The sequence below is a fragment of the Oryzias latipes genome, chromosome 1 (genome assembly GCF_002234675.1).
Source record: "Oryzias latipes chromosome 1, ASM223467v1".
NCBI lineage: Eukaryota > Metazoa > Chordata > Actinopteri > Beloniformes > Adrianichthyidae > Oryzias > Oryzias latipes.
The window spans coordinates 5,166,905-5,186,120 of NC_019859.2; the positions used below are offsets into that span (position 1 = coordinate 5,166,905).

The window sequence follows — 19,216 nt, forward strand, 5'->3', positions numbered from 1 at the left end:
ATCGTTTCATTTATCTATTTATAACTTAAGCGAGAGATCAACCACAGCCTGCATTCTTCACGTGCATTGATCTGCCACATCAAAGTAACATTTTACTGGACTAATCTTCTCACTCATAACCAAAAACGCGTCCTCACAGCTGTGGCTTACACATGTTCTCCTAACGAGTCCATGTCACGGGCTTCAGCTCCAATTAAACCCGCTTCTGTCCGCAGCGCAGCCGCGCCTGCCTGCCTGCCTGCCTGCATCTCTCCGCGTCTGCATCAGCTCCTGCGCCCGCATGACCTCCCCTAAACGCAAATAGCCCTGCGGGGAACGCCGCCGTTCATCCCTAAATGAAGATAATAGCTGTAACATTGAAAGACAAACAAACGTGGCGATTTCAACCACAAACTGAAAAAAAGTCCAAAAAGACGCAGAAGCAGAGATGAAAACGTACCATCGCGGGCATATCCTTCCAAGCAGAATAAAATCCGATTCAAAAAGTTTCGCCTAATTCCAATGGTTTCCAATATATATATAAAGAGAGAGACTACACACTAAGCCGGGGACAGGCGAGCGCAACTGAACGCGCGCGGCGGACTACTTTAAGTCCGCGCCGCTCCACATGTGATGTGTGCTCCTTCTGCTGAACGGCGGCGCCGCGTTTTGGTGCGCTGTCCCATTCAACAACTGACCTCAGAGGAGGCAGGCTCTCCGCCTATGTAGATCACTGGGGGTGTCAAAATCTGGAGGAGGTTAAAAAGAAAAGGAGGTGGGGGGAGAGAACGGGAGGGAGGGGGCTCTAACTGAAGAATACATCACGTTTTTTTTTTTTAATGTTCCCAGCCAGAAGAAAAAGACGCACAAATATTCGGGTTTTTCATACAAACAAACATATAAGCTTCTTATCTATTTCAGTGTATTTCTCGCCCACAAAAAACAGAAACACATCCCGCATTTCTAAACTTGAAAGCCCCGCAGTAGCACATCAAAGCGGCCGAGAGGGGGGGCCTGTGGAACAGCTTTCCGACAACTTACCATCCGCGCGGCTGCTCGAGTCGTCTCTCTAATTAGAAAACGCCAAAGTGAAGAAGAAGTCCCAGAAACGGCCGCGGCGCTGCTCCCTGCCCCCGTCCGCGCTTTGGACAGGTTTAACGTGAATCAAAAGGGAAATCTTTTCTTCTTCCTCCTCCCCGGCTTTTCTCCACAGGTAGTGTTTCAAGAAGTCATGGCAGGCGGCAGAAGCCCTCGCGGCTGTTTCTTCACCAGCCGGGCTAAAGGTTCAACTGTGGACTTCAAAGGAAGGAACCGCCGGCCTGGTCCCGGAAGATACATAAAAACGCAGCGCTGCGTCTCCTTCCAAGCGAAGAGATGAAGCAGAAATAAAAATGGCTGGGATTTAAAGTCAACTGTGCAAAAGCATTTAATTCATATTAATCGATATTCCCGCGTGCTCTTTTATGAGCGCGGGTGTCTCTGTGCACGCTTATGCAAGTTTGATCAACTTTAAAGACCGGGAAGGGTTTTTAGTGGCTTGTCAGGACCTTATCAAACACAAGCAATCTGGAGCCAACTCCCCGAGGCTTTGGAGCGTCAAAGAGAGCGATCCGCCGAAGCAACTGTATTATTCTCACTGACGGTTGCTACAAAAAACTTTCAAAAGAATAAAAAAAGAAAATACTGACCTTCTATTCACACCTCACTTTGCATTTTTCTTGCATTTATAATCTGCTTAATTAGTATAAAATACATTGTTTCAATGTAGTATATATATATATTTATATATATACTAAAAGGCAGTATACTTCAAGTTACTTTTAATTTGTAAACTTGAAATGTTCCATTTAGTTGTAATATGAATTGTCTACCTTTGAAGTGAAGCAGTATACTTACAATACTTAAAGTTTACTTTTGTACAACTTTAAAATCTGTATATTGTAAACTTAGAATGATCCAATTTAGTCTTAAGAAGTATACTCCGCAAAGGGAGTGGCTGGCGGGACATTTTGCTGGAAGTATAAGATTACTACAAGTATATTTAGTCTATTAAAAATGAGGCAGTACACTTACTTTTTAAATTCAGTTTACATATTGTAAACTTAAAATGATCCAATTTAGTCTGAAGAAGTACCAGTTAGTGTATTTTCTACACTACATGTAAAGGGCATATAGTATACTTGCAATCAAGTATACATAAAAATAAAATAAACTTTAAGTGCAAGTGCACTTTTGCTAAGAGTACCCTTAGCAAAAATGAATCGAATGAAGTGTTCTACAATTATACGTAGTCTATACTAAGTGAGGCAGTATCCAAGAAGTTTACTTTTTAAATACATTACCAATAAACATAAATGGTCCATAGTACTGTATACTTGTTGTACTTATACTCAAGTGCACTACTTTTAGGTGTACCCTTAGCAAAAGGTAGTCTACTTAAGTTTAACACAACTATACTTGTAGGATGTAGTGAAAGTGAGGCAGTGTACTTGAAGTTAGCTTTTTCCATTCTATCTAGATTGTTAACCTAAAATGATCCAATTCAGTCTGAAGAAGTTTTCAGTTAGAATACTTCCTACACATATTCCTACACTAGATGTACACAGTCCATACCTGCTATACATATACTCAAGTTTACTTAATAAAACAAACTTCAGGTGTAGCACTTTTTGCTAAGGATACATTGATCAAAAGTGGTTTATATAAGTGTACTATAAGTAGTCTATACTAAAAGTTAGGCAGTATACTTAAAGTTTACTTTTAATATATTATCTACATATTGTTAACTTAAAATGTTCAGTCAGTCTGCAGAAGTATTTAGTTAGTATATTTCCTACACCAAATGTACAGTCTATAATATACCGGTACTTGCTTGACTTACACTTTGTTGGCTGCAAATACTGTAAAAATCGGTGGAATAAAACTTGCAGGAAAGTATCTTTTACGTTCATAAGTATTGCTTTAACAATACTTTTAAACTATAAGCCTTTTTTTCTATAATCCTGTGGACTGAAACTGTCAAATAGTTTACATAATAGTCACAGAATTTTAGCCACAAAGATGTCCATGTAGCACATTCGCCAGCTCCACATTAGGGGAAAATGGCACAGCATGACATTTTGACTGAAATTGGACACAGAGGAAAGGCAAGAGCTGTTCTCCACTCTTTTAATTCACATGACTTTCCTAATGTCATTGTGACAGAATCTTAAAGAGCGGGTTAGACAGTGATCCAATCCCATGGTACTTCAAAGGCTATATTGTCCCTTTGATGTTGAAAATCAACTTTAAAAGGGAATATAATTATATAAGTCAGAGGATTCGAATTCACAAAACTCTCATGATGGCGCAGGGCAAGACAGCTAATGAAATCCAGCTTCTTTGATTAATTCATGTCAAGTTGAACATGAAAAAATAAGCATAAATGCATAACTAGAACCATGTAGATTCAAAATGGCATCTTGAGTAAAGTCTGTTTAATTTAAAAATTTTGGGAACAAACTCCTTCAGATGAGCAACTGTTGATTTAAAACAATCACTGGAAGCCCTCAGACACCCCGAACATACATTTTCTACATTAAAAAGACTTATAAGGTATAAAAATCCCATCTGGTTTGGAATATTTTTGGTTGCATTCCTTAATATTCAAAAGTAGACATTCCTGCTTAACTTTTGATGGTGTCCCGCCAGCCACTCCCTTTGTACTTACAGAAATATTTGCTGCAAGGTGTCATTAGCAAAGTGCATAACAACGTCTGTTTCCACGTGTCTGTTGTTTTGTCTGGCTATGTATGTGCATGAGAGTTTAACAGGTCATTCATGGCCACATCTTAGGGCTCCGACAAGCAAATATCGCTGCTGCAAAAAAAAGAAAATCAAGCTCCAAAGCCTCCAGCTGTCTCAGAGATCTGAAAATGGGTCAGTGGTTGATATTCACCACTGATCAGAGACGCCCAATTAAAGTCATTACATTTCCCTACCATAGTTTTATCTGTATCTGTAAAGGCAAAATTGAGATACAGACGGGTTTCAAAATGTAATATTTGCAGGATAATCCTAAATGAAGCATATTTCACATTCGAGGGTAAAATGTTATCCTAACACAGATTAAGGCAGTATATGTCAGGGAATGAGGGTCTCGGTCAGAATTTGTTTTTGTTTTTTTTGCTGACAGGCTTCATCTCCTTTTATGACATTTGGAGATCAGGCTGTTTAAGTAGTGCAAGTTTTTTTTAGTCTTCTTTTTCCTCCAAACCCTAACTTCTGTGGTCACCAGTGCAGCCATAGGTTTCATCCTTTCATTTTGAACATTTAATCAGACGCTAAAGCCTTCAGACCACACCTGTTGACCCTTGAATCTGCATGCTCTTGTTCTGCAGTGACAAAAGAGCCAGGGTGGCTGTAAAGCAGCCATAAGAGCCTCTCTTTTTAATGTTGACCCCAACCTGACCCCTTTGTTGGGGTCCTAACCATTTCACAGGAAGATCCAAATGCTTTGAAAGCACAATACAAGACCCAAGTGCTGCCACCGACGTGCTATGAAGACCCAATAAAACGAGGTGAGCTAGAGGCTAATTGAGAGCTCGTGGTTTGGAAGAAACTAAAGGCATCTGGCGTTTCAGCGAAGATTGGAAACAAAGCTCGTCTTTAATTAGAGCCTGCTCTTAGAGACCAGTGAAAGTATTCACTCCAATTGTGTTTGCATAGGTGTCACAGAGAAACCCGGAAATAGAGGATCTAAAATATGACAGTGGAATGAAAAGAGATTAGAAAACGAGTCCAGCTTCATTTTGCCCTGTTTGTTTTTATTGCACCAAAAAAATGCGGCAGCCTTTGATGGTGCACCATTAGTTGCATCAGTTCTTTTTTTTTTTTTTTTTTAAGGATCTTTGGATTTGCATCACATCCCCAGCTCACAAGCCTGCATTCTTCCAACGCGGACAATAAATTCTCTCATTTTAGCGCTCCTTCCTCCTCACAAATCCTACACAGAAAAACAGAGGAAAGGGTGGATAATTGCAAATAACCCAAAATTTGGGAGTTCAAAGGCTGTGGTGCGTTTGAGTGATAATTTTGGCTGAAGCATCACCATAAACACTAATAAAATTAAGTGCGTCGGAGGGAGGAGTTGGCGTGGCCAGGCGTCCCTTTGAACAGACCCTGTGATCAGTTCCCCCTCTCAATTAGCGTATTGTCCACTTCTCCTTTCAGCTGGGAGGGAGGGGGCAGGCTCCCCCCTGGCTTCCCTTTGAAGTGATTATCCCTTTATCTCAAGCCTGAGCGAGGAATATCTTGGGGGACAATGGCAAATTAAAGCCCATATGGAGGGAAGCGTGAATGTCTGTTTTTGTGCTCAGAAAGAAAGGTTAAAAAAAATAAAATAAAGAAGCAACGGAAAAGAGAAAAGAGGCAAAAAAAAAAGTAACACTATGTTTGCATGAGAGGCAGATGTCAACACTAGCAAAAAAAAAAAAAAAAAAGTCCCGTAAGCCGGGTGCCGGAGCTGAAACTTGTAGCCAGAGCGACTTTGGAGAAGCTTAGGGAGGAAAAGAAAAGAGAGGAGGTGTATCTGCCATGACAGATGGAGAAAGAGGAATGGAGAGATAGAAGGATGAGCGCGGAGTAGAGAGAGAAGTGCATTTGTCAGCAGAATCAGATGGTGGTCAGGCAGACAGGCTTGAAGAAGATACAATTAAAGTGTGGAGTAAAGACGGGCTTTGAAGTTGGACATGGTGCATAACACCCTTAAAGTTTGAGAAGCCAGGCATTCATCTGCTTGTTATGGCTTGTTAGGAGCATTCCTTCCCAAACGCCCCATTTAGGAAAAAACAAACTTTAATTTCCGCTTTAGGAAAGAACAATCTTAATGAACAAGCAGAGAAATAAGTCAGGTAAAGTTGTTATGAAAGTGAAAATCAACCGGAGTGGTCATCTTTTGAAGCAATGGATAAGGGATTCGCTTCATAAGCTGTAGGTGTGAGCACAGAGGATGAACAATTACTTTCTCCTCCCGCTCTCCCTTCTTTTTTTCTTTTTTCAATCCTGTTTTTCGGTGGCTTAAAACTTTAATAATGTATAGAAACAATGCCAGGTCTAATCCGTTTTGGCCAAACGTAGACTTTATCTGATTTGAGTGAATATTTGCCGGACCAGTGCACACAGAAACGGTTGGTCGTCTAGTTCCATTCCAGCGTGGAAAACGCATGCACTCATTTGCACATCGTTTTTTAGGCCTCACCTGTTATTCAGACACGAACAAGTCTTTTTTTTCCACTTTGAGTTCAAAACCTATCATTTGGGACTCTTGCGATGTCAACTTAAAGACCCACTCTATTGTGTTTTTAACATATTCTTGTCGCATTTTTTTTTTTAAAGATGGAGGAAAAATATTAAGGAAATTAAGCTCTAAATTGCATTTCTGAATATTTCTTTATTTACATTGTGAATCAGGAGCAGATGAAAAAAAGCCATTTAAAAAAGAGTTTATTTAGATCATATGCTGGGCTCCCTGCTCTGCTCCATGCTGACATATCTACTTGTAGACATCTTTGTTTTGTCATGGTGCCTGTCAGACTCCTCCCCCTCCAGCTCTGCCTGCTCTGCTCCCTGATTGCCACCAGCTGACGCCACTCACCTCATCGGCCATACTGCTTAAAAGGAGACCTTACTCATCAGTTCAACGCCAGTTCGTTACCCCTTATGGTGACTATGCCTGGTCTTAAGTTTTTTGCTCTGCAAACTCTTGTCTTGTTCCAAGCCTCAAACTAATTATTGCCTATTGTCTCAGGATTACCAGCACCTCACGAGTGACATCAGCGCTCTCTTCCCTCCTGCTGCTCAGAGACATCCTGAGGATCCCACGGCTCTCCTTAACCGCACTAAGCCCTCCAGCCACGCCACCAGCCGTAGTCAAGTCCGGACCTCACCCAGCTACTACTCCTACCATCTTCCTAGCAGGAATAATAAACCTTTTCTCGCCAAATCCCTCACCTGTCTTCCTTCTGGGTTACAGCATCTGGGTCCTCACGCTAGAGCGTCATGACATGTTTTCCTCATCTGACCGGGAATCTGGCTCAAAACTGTGCAGCTGGATAGCTCCCATATTGCTTGTCATTTTTGTTGCACAGGTAATGTTAAGTTGGGGGTTTGAGGGGCTGTAAGCTAGTGGGAGAGAATTCAGACAGAGCTCTCAGAAACGGGGATGGGAAGGGGGGCAGGGTTGCCCCTGCCAACATTCCTGACCCCAACTCGGAGGGGAATTTCCACTCTGCAGAAACTACGTTCTTGAAAACGACACGTTTTTTTTTTTTAGTTTGGCTACAAGTGGCATAAGTGAGGGTTAATGGCCGAAGTGTGCGGTTACTACTTTTTAACGCACGCACGCCGTCCGACGCGAAGCGGACGGTTGCTTCCGCGAAGTGCGTTAAAAAATAGTAACCGCACACTTCGAAGGCCATTAACCCGCTTATACCATGGTCATTTACAAAAAAAATTTTTTTTTTCAGTTTTAGTACTTTATTCTTGTTTTTTTTTCGATTTGGATCACTTTTCTCATAAACAGCGTACTATATGTTACGTGATGCGGCGCATCATATATATAACATATAGTCCGCGTCGTGCAGTACCACCGCTGCAGTCAAGATTCGGCGATATATGTTGATCTTCCCGATGGGTTGAATAAAGCATCAATTCAGAGGGAAAGTTAATCGCTTACCGCTTGTTTTTGCCCAGATGATGAAGCAAAAGGTTGTTTTACAGAAGCCGGCGCAGTGATACAAATCATTTAAGCTAGCCGACCGGAACTTCTTTTTTCACCGTGCGGTTATCAGGTTTTAACGCATACCCAGCAGCCATTCAGAATCGAGTATTCACCCGGACCATGGTATAATTAGAATTAAAAGATCAATGGGAACGCTTTGAAAACAGCTCCAAATACTCTATTAAATTCAGTTTATTTACATGGCCTAATCTCACAACACAGTTGTCTCATTGGGTTTCACACTGATAATTATAGGAAAACATAAAATCTGTCAAAGTACAATAGCTGATTGCTAAAATAAACTAAACAGACTGAGCTAAACAAGGCATCCCTGCCCTTAGACCCTCCTTCTTGGAGTGGGACTTCAAACAGGGAGACAGGACTGTTACCGCTGCACTGATTGACTCATCAACCAGTGTTTCATGTAGATTTTACAAAAGCGATTTTGTCAGGCACAATGTGTCTTGTGTTCTGCTCCCTGCTCAGCTCCGAACATTTGCCTGCAGAGCTAAATAGGCACAGTTTCTCTAGAACTTGAAATCTCCAGATTGCAGCGCAATGCTGACATTGCCAGAAACAAACATTTGATTTGTCTGTTCTGTAAATGAAAATATTCCTGCCAATCAGTTAGGACACACAGAATTGAGCTGCACTCTCAAAGGGATCCTGAAATTCTGCAAGTTTGTCCACCTCTCTCAGCTATGTGTGCACTGACTTATGACCGGATGCAGCTGCATGAATAACAGCAAGAAGAGGACAGTTGAGGCTGAAAAAGTCAAATACATCAGCAGTGGTTTATTATGATGGTCACAAATGCAACCGCCAACGCAGGATAAGGAGGCATTGTCAGAATCTTTAAGAATTCATGCCGCCGCCCGATTTTTAGAAAATCGTTAGCCTGGTCACGAATGTAGACAGCGTTAGTTAGCCAGCCGTCGGTCAGGCGGGGATAATGCCGTTACCAAATCACGGCGACTGGATTGGATGATGTTTGAATGTGTCCGGACAGTGGCCGTCAGTATCAAGTGCCAGTGGCCGCCCTGAAGCCCAGGGTAAATAAAAAGCGGGCCATCCTACACCGCTGGTCATTGCAACTCCGAGCACAGATTATAATCTTGTCATTTTACAAATGTACACATTTTTAGACAACATACCTCCCAAGAAACCCAGCAAGGGTAAAGCCCCAGCCCTCAAGAAAACAAAAGTCCAAGCGGGAGTCTTCATCGGATGAAGAGCATCAGTGCAGCATCAATGCCGTCTCCCCATTTATATGCAGGACCCACGGTGGTTAGGGCAGCAGGTTATGGTTATTAACCTAAACGTTTTTAAACTATACGAACATTTCTCTACAATGTCTGCTATAAGGAAATTAAATGAATGGAGAGCTTGAATTTGTATTCAAACACAGTGAGATGAAATGTTAGCAGGAAACAAATATACTTTCATTCAAAGAAAGCACTGCTAATTTGACCTGAATATGTGGAGAAACCTGCAGAAACATCACATAAACCTGTGCGTGATTTTAACAGCAGAAGCCCCGTCATGCGGTTACCACAGCTGCTCTAATGAAGGCTGTAAACAAAAACCAATAAGAGAAAACCAGTTTTAGGAAAACAGAGTCATCCCTGACTGAAGTGTCTACACCTCCTCACACTTTTACACATTTTCCAGTAACTTTGGACTTGCCCCGTGGCCTGTTTTTCTCCCAAAACACATTTTTTTCTGTTAAATCAAAGATTTAGTGGCAATCTGAATCATAGCTAGAATTCTGAAGAGATTCTCACCAACCTATGGTGTGAGCTGTGTGACGAGCCCCCATTACATTGTTGATTAGCTGCAGAACCATAAACCCCTCTTCATTTACATAACACATCCCGTTGCCACCAGATTAGCACAAAGCAGCAGGTTAGAAACGGTATTTCAAACGGTGCGTTGCATCAGCGCATAGCTCCGCTGTCTTTGAAGTGTGAGCTGCAGATCCGGTTTGTGTTTTGATGGTCCTTTGAGCTGTACTTCCTCTGACAAAGTAAACGTGTACTAATTACTTGTTAATAATATCAATTACACCGTGGTAAATATATCAAGTGATTGTGATAAATATGTGTGACCATTCATTTGAACCCTGACGGCCACTTTTAACCAGCATCAAGTGATTATTGGGATGTGTTTGACTTGAGAGCAGTTGGGCTTTTAGAGCTGAATAGAAAAGATGAGAGCAGCTAGACTGGTGCTCAGTCCACACACAATAAAGCCAACGAACGGCCTCTGGTGACTAAATGATGCCGCGGACAAAGGTAAGGCAACACGACCAAAAAGGATGCAACAATGGCTCTTTGAGTCATAGTCACATTTCAACATCCTGCTGGTTGAAACGGGCTCAACTGAGAAGCAAGTGATCTAAGCCTGTTCACACACGGCGGCAGTCATGCCGACAAAACCAAACAATGCAGTGTGTGCTCAGCATGAATGAGATATTCAGTCACCTGTGGAACGGCTCGCGTTCTCATCATCCAGCCAGTTTGCATTCACTTCCAGCTCTGCAGGTCTCAAGCTGTTTCTGCTGTTTGTTTTGCAAAGAATATCAAAGTAAAAGGAGTAAAAGTGAGTTCAAATAGCAAAGGGAGAAAGTTTTAATGTGAAAGAACAACATTCCAAAAACATATGGACAATATGCAAATGCAGAATGGTTGGATCGTTTCAGTTAACCATTAGTAGTCCAGGCCCAGCTTGAGTTTTTTCTCTTTTATAATTTGCTCTGTTAATTTATCTTTAGAACAGACTCAACTGGGGGGGGGGGGAGTGCAAGTGGGGGCAAAGGTTTTGCTATGGGGGGGGGGGGGGGGGGGGGGGCACCATGCATTAAGCACAGAGAGAAAAAAAGAGGAATAATTAGGAATTGTTTTACTCCCTATAAGAAAGTAAATTGACTGTAAAGTCACTTTTTCCCCTGAACAACAGAATCAAACCCATCCAACAACAGAATGTTGGTTGACTAAAGCAGTGGTAAATAAATAAAAAAAGGGTAACAAATGTTCCACAATGGGATCGTCAAAGAAGCAGACTCTGCCAACTTCCTCCATAAACAGATAATAAAAGCACAGCTTCAATCTCTTTTTGCTCAAACAGCCATCTCTGAGTCATGCCTTAACATTTTGACTCAGCGAATACTGACACAATTTTATGACAGCATTTCGTTTTTATTTTTCACCTAAGGGTGCGTTTTCCTCATTTCAAGACCTCTTAGGGACCAGATGCAGTTTTTATTATTTCCTAATGAGAAGCTTTACGTTGAAAGATGCTGCACTTTCTTTCTCACAATTGTATCTTGAATGAGGGCGACTATAAATTCATTTCCAAACTAATAAATGTTGAACAGCTGCAGCGTTTACTGAGAGGGTTTTAATAGAAACAGAAGAAAATGGGCAGCAGGTCACTGGGTGCATTTAACCCAATGACCAAATCTGCAATCAGATTTCTTGATCCAAATGTGATGGGAGCCAAAAATCTGGAAGTAAACCAAGTAATCCCTCAGTGAAAACTTTTCTTTTGCCAGAAGACAGTAAAAAAAAAAAGCTCCTTATTTTAATTTCAAGATTCTACTTTTATCCTAGTCCTTTAATTTTAAATTTTGTCTTCTAGATTCTATGACTTTTAAACTATAAATCAGGTACGTTTTTTTAAAATTCATCTTTGTAGTTAAAAGTTAAGTTGTTTTTTTTTTGCTCAGAATTTTTTAAATAAATGTTTTGATGACCATTTCTTATGTTATTGTGACTAATTATATTTCGAAGTAAAAACCCTCTTACTCCACACAATCCATGGCGACTTTACCCATCGTCTGGGGCAAACTTGCATGACAGCGGCTCCTACATGTGACTGCAGTAGTATACACGCAGCAGTCCTGACAGTTAACGTACGCTTCAAGAACCCAACAACGACAACGCAGGGCGCATTTTGAAAAGACGTTAAGTAATAATTATTCAGACTTTGATGGTTTGAGTGTGAGTCACAACCTCTGAAAACTGGAACTCACCCTCAAGTCTCCAGAAGTATCTCATATTTAATCACAAAGTGAAGATAAAGAGCAAAACCACCCAAGAGCCTTATTTATATCACTCCATGTTTTTAGTCAAAAACCGCCATGGCTCATGAGTGTCAACAAACTGTTGGGAGAAAAACTTGTAATTTTCATTTTGTGAAAAATGGCACCATTTATACTTCAAGGTCATGATATTCCTCCTAAATTAAGAGCTCAAGCCACCCACTGTGAAAAAAGGAAGTCGCGAAAGAAGCTGGGGAGAGTAAGTGTGCAGAACCTGAGCTCTGGCCAACTGCATAATGTTCACTTAATCCTGAGAGAGCTCCCAAAGCTATCGCTAAAACTAAGATGAAAGTGTTTTGACCCTCATTGTGGGATGTTTTCCAGTGTCACGCAGCCACTCAGCAGGTGTTCAGAGGGAGGGTTACTTTCAAAACATATTGCACAGCAGATAGGCAAAGAGGAAAATCATCAAAGCTTTTGCTGCTATGCACCTCTCTGACAACCGTCTGTAGAGAGGAAAAAGATGGAGAAAGGCAGCAAAACTGGAGGAGAGAAACGCAAAAGCAAAGAAGAGAAGAGGCGAGGAAAAGGTCAAAGAACAGCGTGGAATCTATAGAAAGAGGTAAATAATAGAACGTGTCGGTTTTTCCTTGTTATGCACCATTTCGTGTCATGAGACTGCAGCATAAGCATGGCTTTTATTTCTTATGTTTAAAATAATATTTTGAAATCTGTTTGAAAAAAATATTTTAAACTGTTTTGGTTTAAAGTGAACAAATTAGACTGTGTAGTTTTGATAATTTTAGAACAGGATTTCAACCCTAGTCTCAGTCTTACTGTAGCGACTTCAAAAACCAAAGAGTCACAAATTCAAAGTTTGAACTTTTTAGTAGTGAAAAAAGAAGGTAATTAAGTTCAGTTATGATATCGGGATTAAGAAAAAAGCAAAAAATCAAGAAAAAAGCACAAAAGCGGTCAGACAAAAGAGACGGCAACCCCCCCCCCCCCCCCCCCCCCTCCATCTTACACGGGGAATAACCACAGGTGAGTTTAAATCACTTAATGTCTCACAAACATGTGACCCACCAGCTGAATGCCTAATACTATAATCAGAACACAAACAAAAACAATATTCATTCACCCTAATAACAGCCACAGTTAATTCATGGCACCTACATTTACTGTGGTCAAATGTGTGAAAGGCGCAGCACTTGCGTCACTCAAAGCACTGAGACCTGTGGTGCTCATTGCGTCGATGAAGGACATGTGGGTAGATCGCGGACCATCAAGAATAAATAACCAATATATATGCTGTAAATATATATTCCAAAAGAATCTGACGGTGATACACTGATGACTCGTCCGGTCATCTGGACCAGGCGAGGGAATGTGAGTGTTGCTGCGAAGCAGCGGTGAACGCTCCCAAACAGCAGAATAGAGAAGCAGAGCTGATGTGCTTGGCTGCACTTGCCTCACTGATGCAGAAGTAGTTTAGCTAATTTCATGCTTGTGCATTCTGTGTTGGCTTGTGTCCATTTTTGGCGATTTTAGGGTACAACAATACTTAGTCTAAACCAGGAACAATACTGCAGCGCCTGTCTTGGGGGCGGGGCTGATTCAGAAGGCAGGCCAGGCCGGGCCTGATGCCATGGCTGAACCTAGACCCTCGTTTCAAGGTGGATCACAGTCTGCTCATTTGGTCAACACCAAAGTTCAGCCGAGCTCGTACACCGGCTGTAACAAAGCCACATTGTAAACAAACTGTAGTGTGGGCAAAAAGGTCAGAGTGAAACCCCTATCACCCACATGTAAACACACCCACCGTTTTCAATGTTTTTAAATAAAATGTGAAACTTTCGCAACTTCTTTTTACCAACTTCAGGTTATCGCACCAGGTCTGGTCTAAAATTACAGGTATATCAGCTCCTGAGAAGTAACCAGAGTCCTGCAGGAGAAAAACAGAAACAGCTGGAGAACAAAGGTCATCAGAGTTCAGCAGCACCACCTTGGAGCTATAAGAAGGAGGAGAGAACGCCGGCAGTGAGAGCTGCTCGAATGTGTCAACAAAGCAGTGTGAAGGCAGCAAAAGTGAAAGAATACGCAGGGAGGGAAGAATAGGAGAAGGTAGGAACACAGTCCATCACACTCAGCACCCTTTCTTCCCTCCTCTTGTCTCAGGATAAAGTCCAGGGCCATAAAATGGAAGTGCCAACAAACAGCCCCCCCTCCAACTTGCTTGGGGAGTTTGTTTTAAAGCAGAAATTAGGCTGATGGCGCAATTGGTGATTAACCCTGCGGCGAACATGAAAGGAGAGCAAAAAGACAGCTGCTAATTTTCCCCTTTGATCTTTGGCTGCCGCTTGTGTTTCATAAAAGCGTTGATTTATTAGGGAGCCTGACAACACGGCGAATTACGGAGGGCGTGGGGGTGAGAAACGCATCTGACCTCTGGAATTCACAGAGTCTGGATTGAATTATCTCCTGTTTTTGCATTCAGTCTATGTTGTTCTTTATTCTTCTGTTTTCCACATCTCTCTGTCAGCTTCTTTTTGTTTTTACTTTGTTCTGTTTTTCTGTCTTTGTGTATTTACGGTTCCTAATATTTACCACTTCCATTGATTTCCTGACTCCTCTGTCGTCCACTCTCTTCATTCACTCACACCCTGCTGATTTTTCAAAAGTTTCGGTCTCACCAAGAGCGGGTAGCTTGTAGAAAGCGAGCAGTGGGAGCCTTAAAGCAGCTGTGATGGTATGAACAATCACAATAATCAAGGTATACATAGGTGGACAGGACTGTGAGAGGACGGTATATCTTTTAGTGTACTGGGCATTTCGTCAAACCTTTATTTTGATAAGAAATGGCGGTTTTGAAGCAAAGTGCTGGTCAAGCTGAGGCTGTAGAAGAAGACATGTTCTCTTAGCTCTACCTGTTACCTTTCAGCAATTCCCACTGATCAAAGAGAGACAACAACAGCGCTAGGCCTACACAATATACTGCAAATTTATCGTTATCGCGACATTAAGCTGTGGAATATGCATACCGCAAAAGACGGCGAAAATCGCAATAAATGGTTACCTTAAATGTGCTAAAACAATCTCATGGCAGCTTGAAATATTGAACAAATGAAATAAATCCCTTTATGCATTTAACCAATCGGAAGGACCCGTTTACGTTGTTGATCAATCAGATGAGCCCTTTTATGTTAGATGTTTGACTACTACGTCGACGAGGGTCATTTGGAGTATAATTTTTAAACTGTTGCAGTGAAATGGAAATTATGTTTTTGGTTGTTTTGCTATTTGTTTATATACCGCAAATTATATCGTTATCGCAGTATTAATCACCAATATCGCATATCGCGAGTTTTCCTCATATCGTTTAGCCCTAAACAGCGCTCATCTCTGCCTTCGTTCTGGTGTGTGGCTGTGGAAGAGCGGGCCGCTTAGGGAAAGTCAAGCGTGGTGGGGAAAAGCAAAATCAAGGGGTAAACCTTTTCTGAGGACAAAATCTTACTTTTGAGACAAATATAAGAAACAGCAAATATGCATGACGATGTTCATCTGTCGGCCTCACTGTTTCTCTCTTCTCTAAATCCTGATCCTAAATGAAGGCTCACCATAATCTATAACGTTAGATTCATCCCGGTACTCATTCAATTCAACTCAGTTTCATTTATATAGCCCAATATTACAACACAGTTCATTCAACGGGCTTCACTAAATGTGCAAAACACAAAATCAGTTATAAAATACAATAGCTGATTGCTAAACTAAACTAAACAGACTAAACTGGGAATCCCCCCTCTTTCTCGGTAAGGAAAAATCCCTAAAAAAAGGATTGCAGGGAAAAAACAGAAGAAACCTCAGACTGATGACCGAACTCCTTTGTCTGTCTGGTTATTATTGTCTCAGACTGAAAAAAATCTGTGGGTCCGGACCCAGTCTGCTTAATTTGGTCCTGATCGAGTCCTGAACCTTGCGTTTGGTCTGTATTCAGACTGTTGTCAAGCAGACTTTCCTGTTCTGGACTTAAGCTTTTAAACAAAACCACATGACTAAAGATCTCTTCAGTTATTGGCCAGGAATTACGAGGGCGGGGCAAAGTAACCAGAGAAAATAATGGAATTCATGAGCGTTGCAATCCTTGTTGGGATAGTTCACTTATTCAAACTTTGTATTTCACTGACCACTTTTGAATGTCTGTATCAACATCGGGTACAGCACTTTTGCTTTGTTCGGTGGAGGCATACTGCAAGGCGGTTACTGAGGAGTTACTATGGCGATGTGGGAAGAACCTCTTTGGGTCTGATGTGTTACAGCCTTGTTGGAAGTTGTCACTGTGTTTCCTATTTCTGACCCAAAAAGTGGAATTTCCTGTGATTTTCTGATGTTTGCTGATTCCTGAATGACTTAAAAGTCCTGCTCTCTGAAAACCAAACAGTTATTATTTTGTCCCTACATAGACCAGAGGAAGGGGCGGGGCCAGCAATTCACCTAACCTCTTTTCTATCAATAGAACTTTGATAGAAACAAAAGCACAGCATTGTGTCTTATTGATGTGGTGTAATAACGAAATACTTTCCGTCAGTAGAAATCAACCTTCATCCATTATTGCTCTTTCCTACCTTTTCCATCATGAAAAAGTGGACATGTAGTAAATGTTCTGTCTTCCACACATTCATCGACCCTCCATTACTCTGTTCACGCCTGATCATCAGCTCTCGTGTCCTTTGGATGTAAATTTCCTTCATGAACTCCCATTGAGCTCCTCCATTCTGGGGTAGAAACACCCAAAATAATGCATTTACAACACATTCATGTTTTATCTTGCGTCTTTCTTGCTTGTAATTATTTGTTTGCCTTGCTTCTTTCTCATATTTCTCTGAAGAACGGTTTGAAATGTTGCTGACAGCCCTGTCAAACTGCTGTGGAACCATTTTGGACACGTCCTGAATTCAGGCGGCAGAAAACCAAGGAAACTTTCAACCAACGCAAAAACTCTGAAAGCAACTCCAAACATATAGTTTTGTAATCCCCTTCATGTCTGCTTTCAAGGTATTATCAGGAAAAAACATGTTATAACAAGTTATAGGAGAAATGTAAAATAAACACTGAAAAGAAGTGAGAAGGCTGAGAAACTCCATCACCAACGAGCGCAGATCACGACCACAGAACAGACACAGTGGATGAGAAGAACACGTACAGCCTCCACAACAGCAGTGTCTATGCACTCTGGAAAACAGAATCTACGTCTGTTTGTGGCAAACAAACTGTACCTCATGAGACAGTTCCTGGTTTTAAAACATCTTCTCACACTTGAGTGCACCAACAGGAACACAAACCCAAAATGAACAAAGTCATTCTTGAAGCTTCAATCAACAGAAACAAACCAAAACATTCCAGGCACAGCTTATATCTCCTGTTTTTAGCTCCACCCTTTAGGTCTCATTCAGAATTTGAGCAAGTCGTTAGCAGAGCGATTACAGCGACAGATACATCCATTAAGAAAATGTGTGTGCGTGTGTGTGTCCACACCCGGCTGATCACAATGTGAGCATGTGTGTGTATCAATCACAGCAGTGTTGGTGGCGACGAGGCGCTGTTTGTCTTTCTCATAAAAGAAAAAGAGATCAAAAGGGCTGGTCTACCAGCTGGACCTTCAATCACACTGGGACAGCGTGACTTTAGAGCCCTGGGCAGCTGGAGATCTGGGGACTGAAGGCCAGTGTGTGTATGTGTGGGTGTGTGTGTGTATGTGAGCTTTGAGCCCCTTTTAATCGGAGCCCTGCGCGTTTTCCATCCCAGAATTCCAAGCTCATCCCGTACCTAAAGGGATAATTCCTGTTTACTACAACTTGGTTTATTTTTTGCAAACGGCTGCTTGCTATTAATTCAGGTTAATTTTGAAACTCCCGGAGCAACTGGTGGGTGTGGTGACTGGAGGCTTTAAACGGTTTAACACCAAAATACGAGGAAAAATATATAACAAAAATGTGTCCTGTTGGTAAAAAAAGAAGAAAAAAAAAAGAAAATACATAAATAATCCTTATTTGTCTCCCAATTTTTCAGCATCTTTGTATGCCAACAAATATAAAAAGTAATTTAAACAAAATTGGTAAAAACAATTTGAATATGTCTACATGTTTTTGTTAAAAACCAAAACCAAAAACAAAATCTTCAGTTGATCAATCGATAAAAACCTAGTTGAAAGTAAATAAGCAAAGGAAACGTCTTTGTATTTTTGTTGGCAAACTCGAGTTCACTCATCATGTGTCATCTGGGCCTCCACAAAGCAAAGAGGTATACTTACTAAATTCAGGGTTAATGTGGTGATGAATTCAAAATTTAAGGCATATTCTGGAAAAAAATAGAAGAAGAAACAACTTAATGCCTGAAAAGAATACTGCATTTAGAGATGGATGAAATGACACGCACCGATCTGAGAGTCAACACTGGTTGCATGTTATCGAGCGCGCAGGAATGCCTGAGTTCAGCAGCATACTGGAGGTGAAAGTTCAGAAACTTTGCACATTCTTGCTGAGACATTCCACAGACAAAACTGATCATGTTTCCTTTCAGAGCCTAGTTTGAGCTGAAAAGTCATAAAACATAATTGTACCAGCTTTTATACACAATACAAATCATTACTAGCTCTCACAAATGTCCACGGTTTGTGTGTTTCCTTACAGCATTCCTGGGATTTTGGAAATGTTTCTGGAGCATAATATAAATCAGGTGCATTTGAAAAAAAACAACAAAAAACCAATTCATTTTGAACAGAAAGAAGAAAGCAGCCAGAAATGAGACAAAACAAAATTCTTTTATTCTAAATTCTGCTTAATGGTTGTTAAGCTGCAAACATCCAGACGCCCTTTACCTGAATTAATATAAAAAGCATTTTGTCAAGCATGATTTCATTACTTAAAGCGAAAGCAAGTCGTAGAAACTTGTGTCTCTATGTAGAAAATATTTTCCTGGTGTAATGAATAAGATGTGGTTAACCAGATCTTTTTAGAGAGAGTTCATTTTCTCTTGCCACACCCAACACTCATGAGTGCCAGACCAGTTGAATCAAGCAATGACTTAAAGAGAAACTCGGAAAGAGTCAACCATGATTAAAGATAAAAGAAATACAATGTCATGTTGCAAACTGAAGCAAACGTAAGTCACTGAGGTGTGTCAGTCTGTTGAGATGTACTGGGATATTCCTGCACTGCAAATACAATCCCTTAAAAATGAGTTTAAAAGTTCTACACAATTGGTAGATTCATTCATTCATTTTCTATTCCGCTTTTCCCTTTCGGGGTCGCGGGGCTGCCGGAGCCTATCCCGGCCACTTGTGGGTGAAGGCGGAATGCCCTGGACAGTTCGCCAGTCTGTCACAGTGTAGAATGTCCACAATCACAACCCCATTCACTCTCACACTCACACCTAGG

General features: G+C 41.2%; 1 protein-coding gene across 4 annotated transcripts in view; it reads right to left on the reverse strand.

Annotated features, from left to right (window-relative positions):
* Positions 1–19,216, reverse strand: part of axin2 (axin 2) — a 58,132-nt gene that overhangs the window by 13,214 nt on the left and 25,702 nt on the right. The window contains exon 1 of one of the 4 annotated variants that reach the window (XM_011485870.3): positions 1,021–1,268. The exons of 1 other annotated variant lie outside the window; for it this stretch is intronic. The gene's annotated coding sequence lies outside the window, so the exon portion shown is untranslated. Of the gene's footprint in view, positions 1–439; positions 724–1,020; positions 1,269–19,216 lie in introns of those variants that run through there. 2 more of the 4 variants (XM_011485829.3, XM_011485933.3) reach the window with 2 other exon arrangements.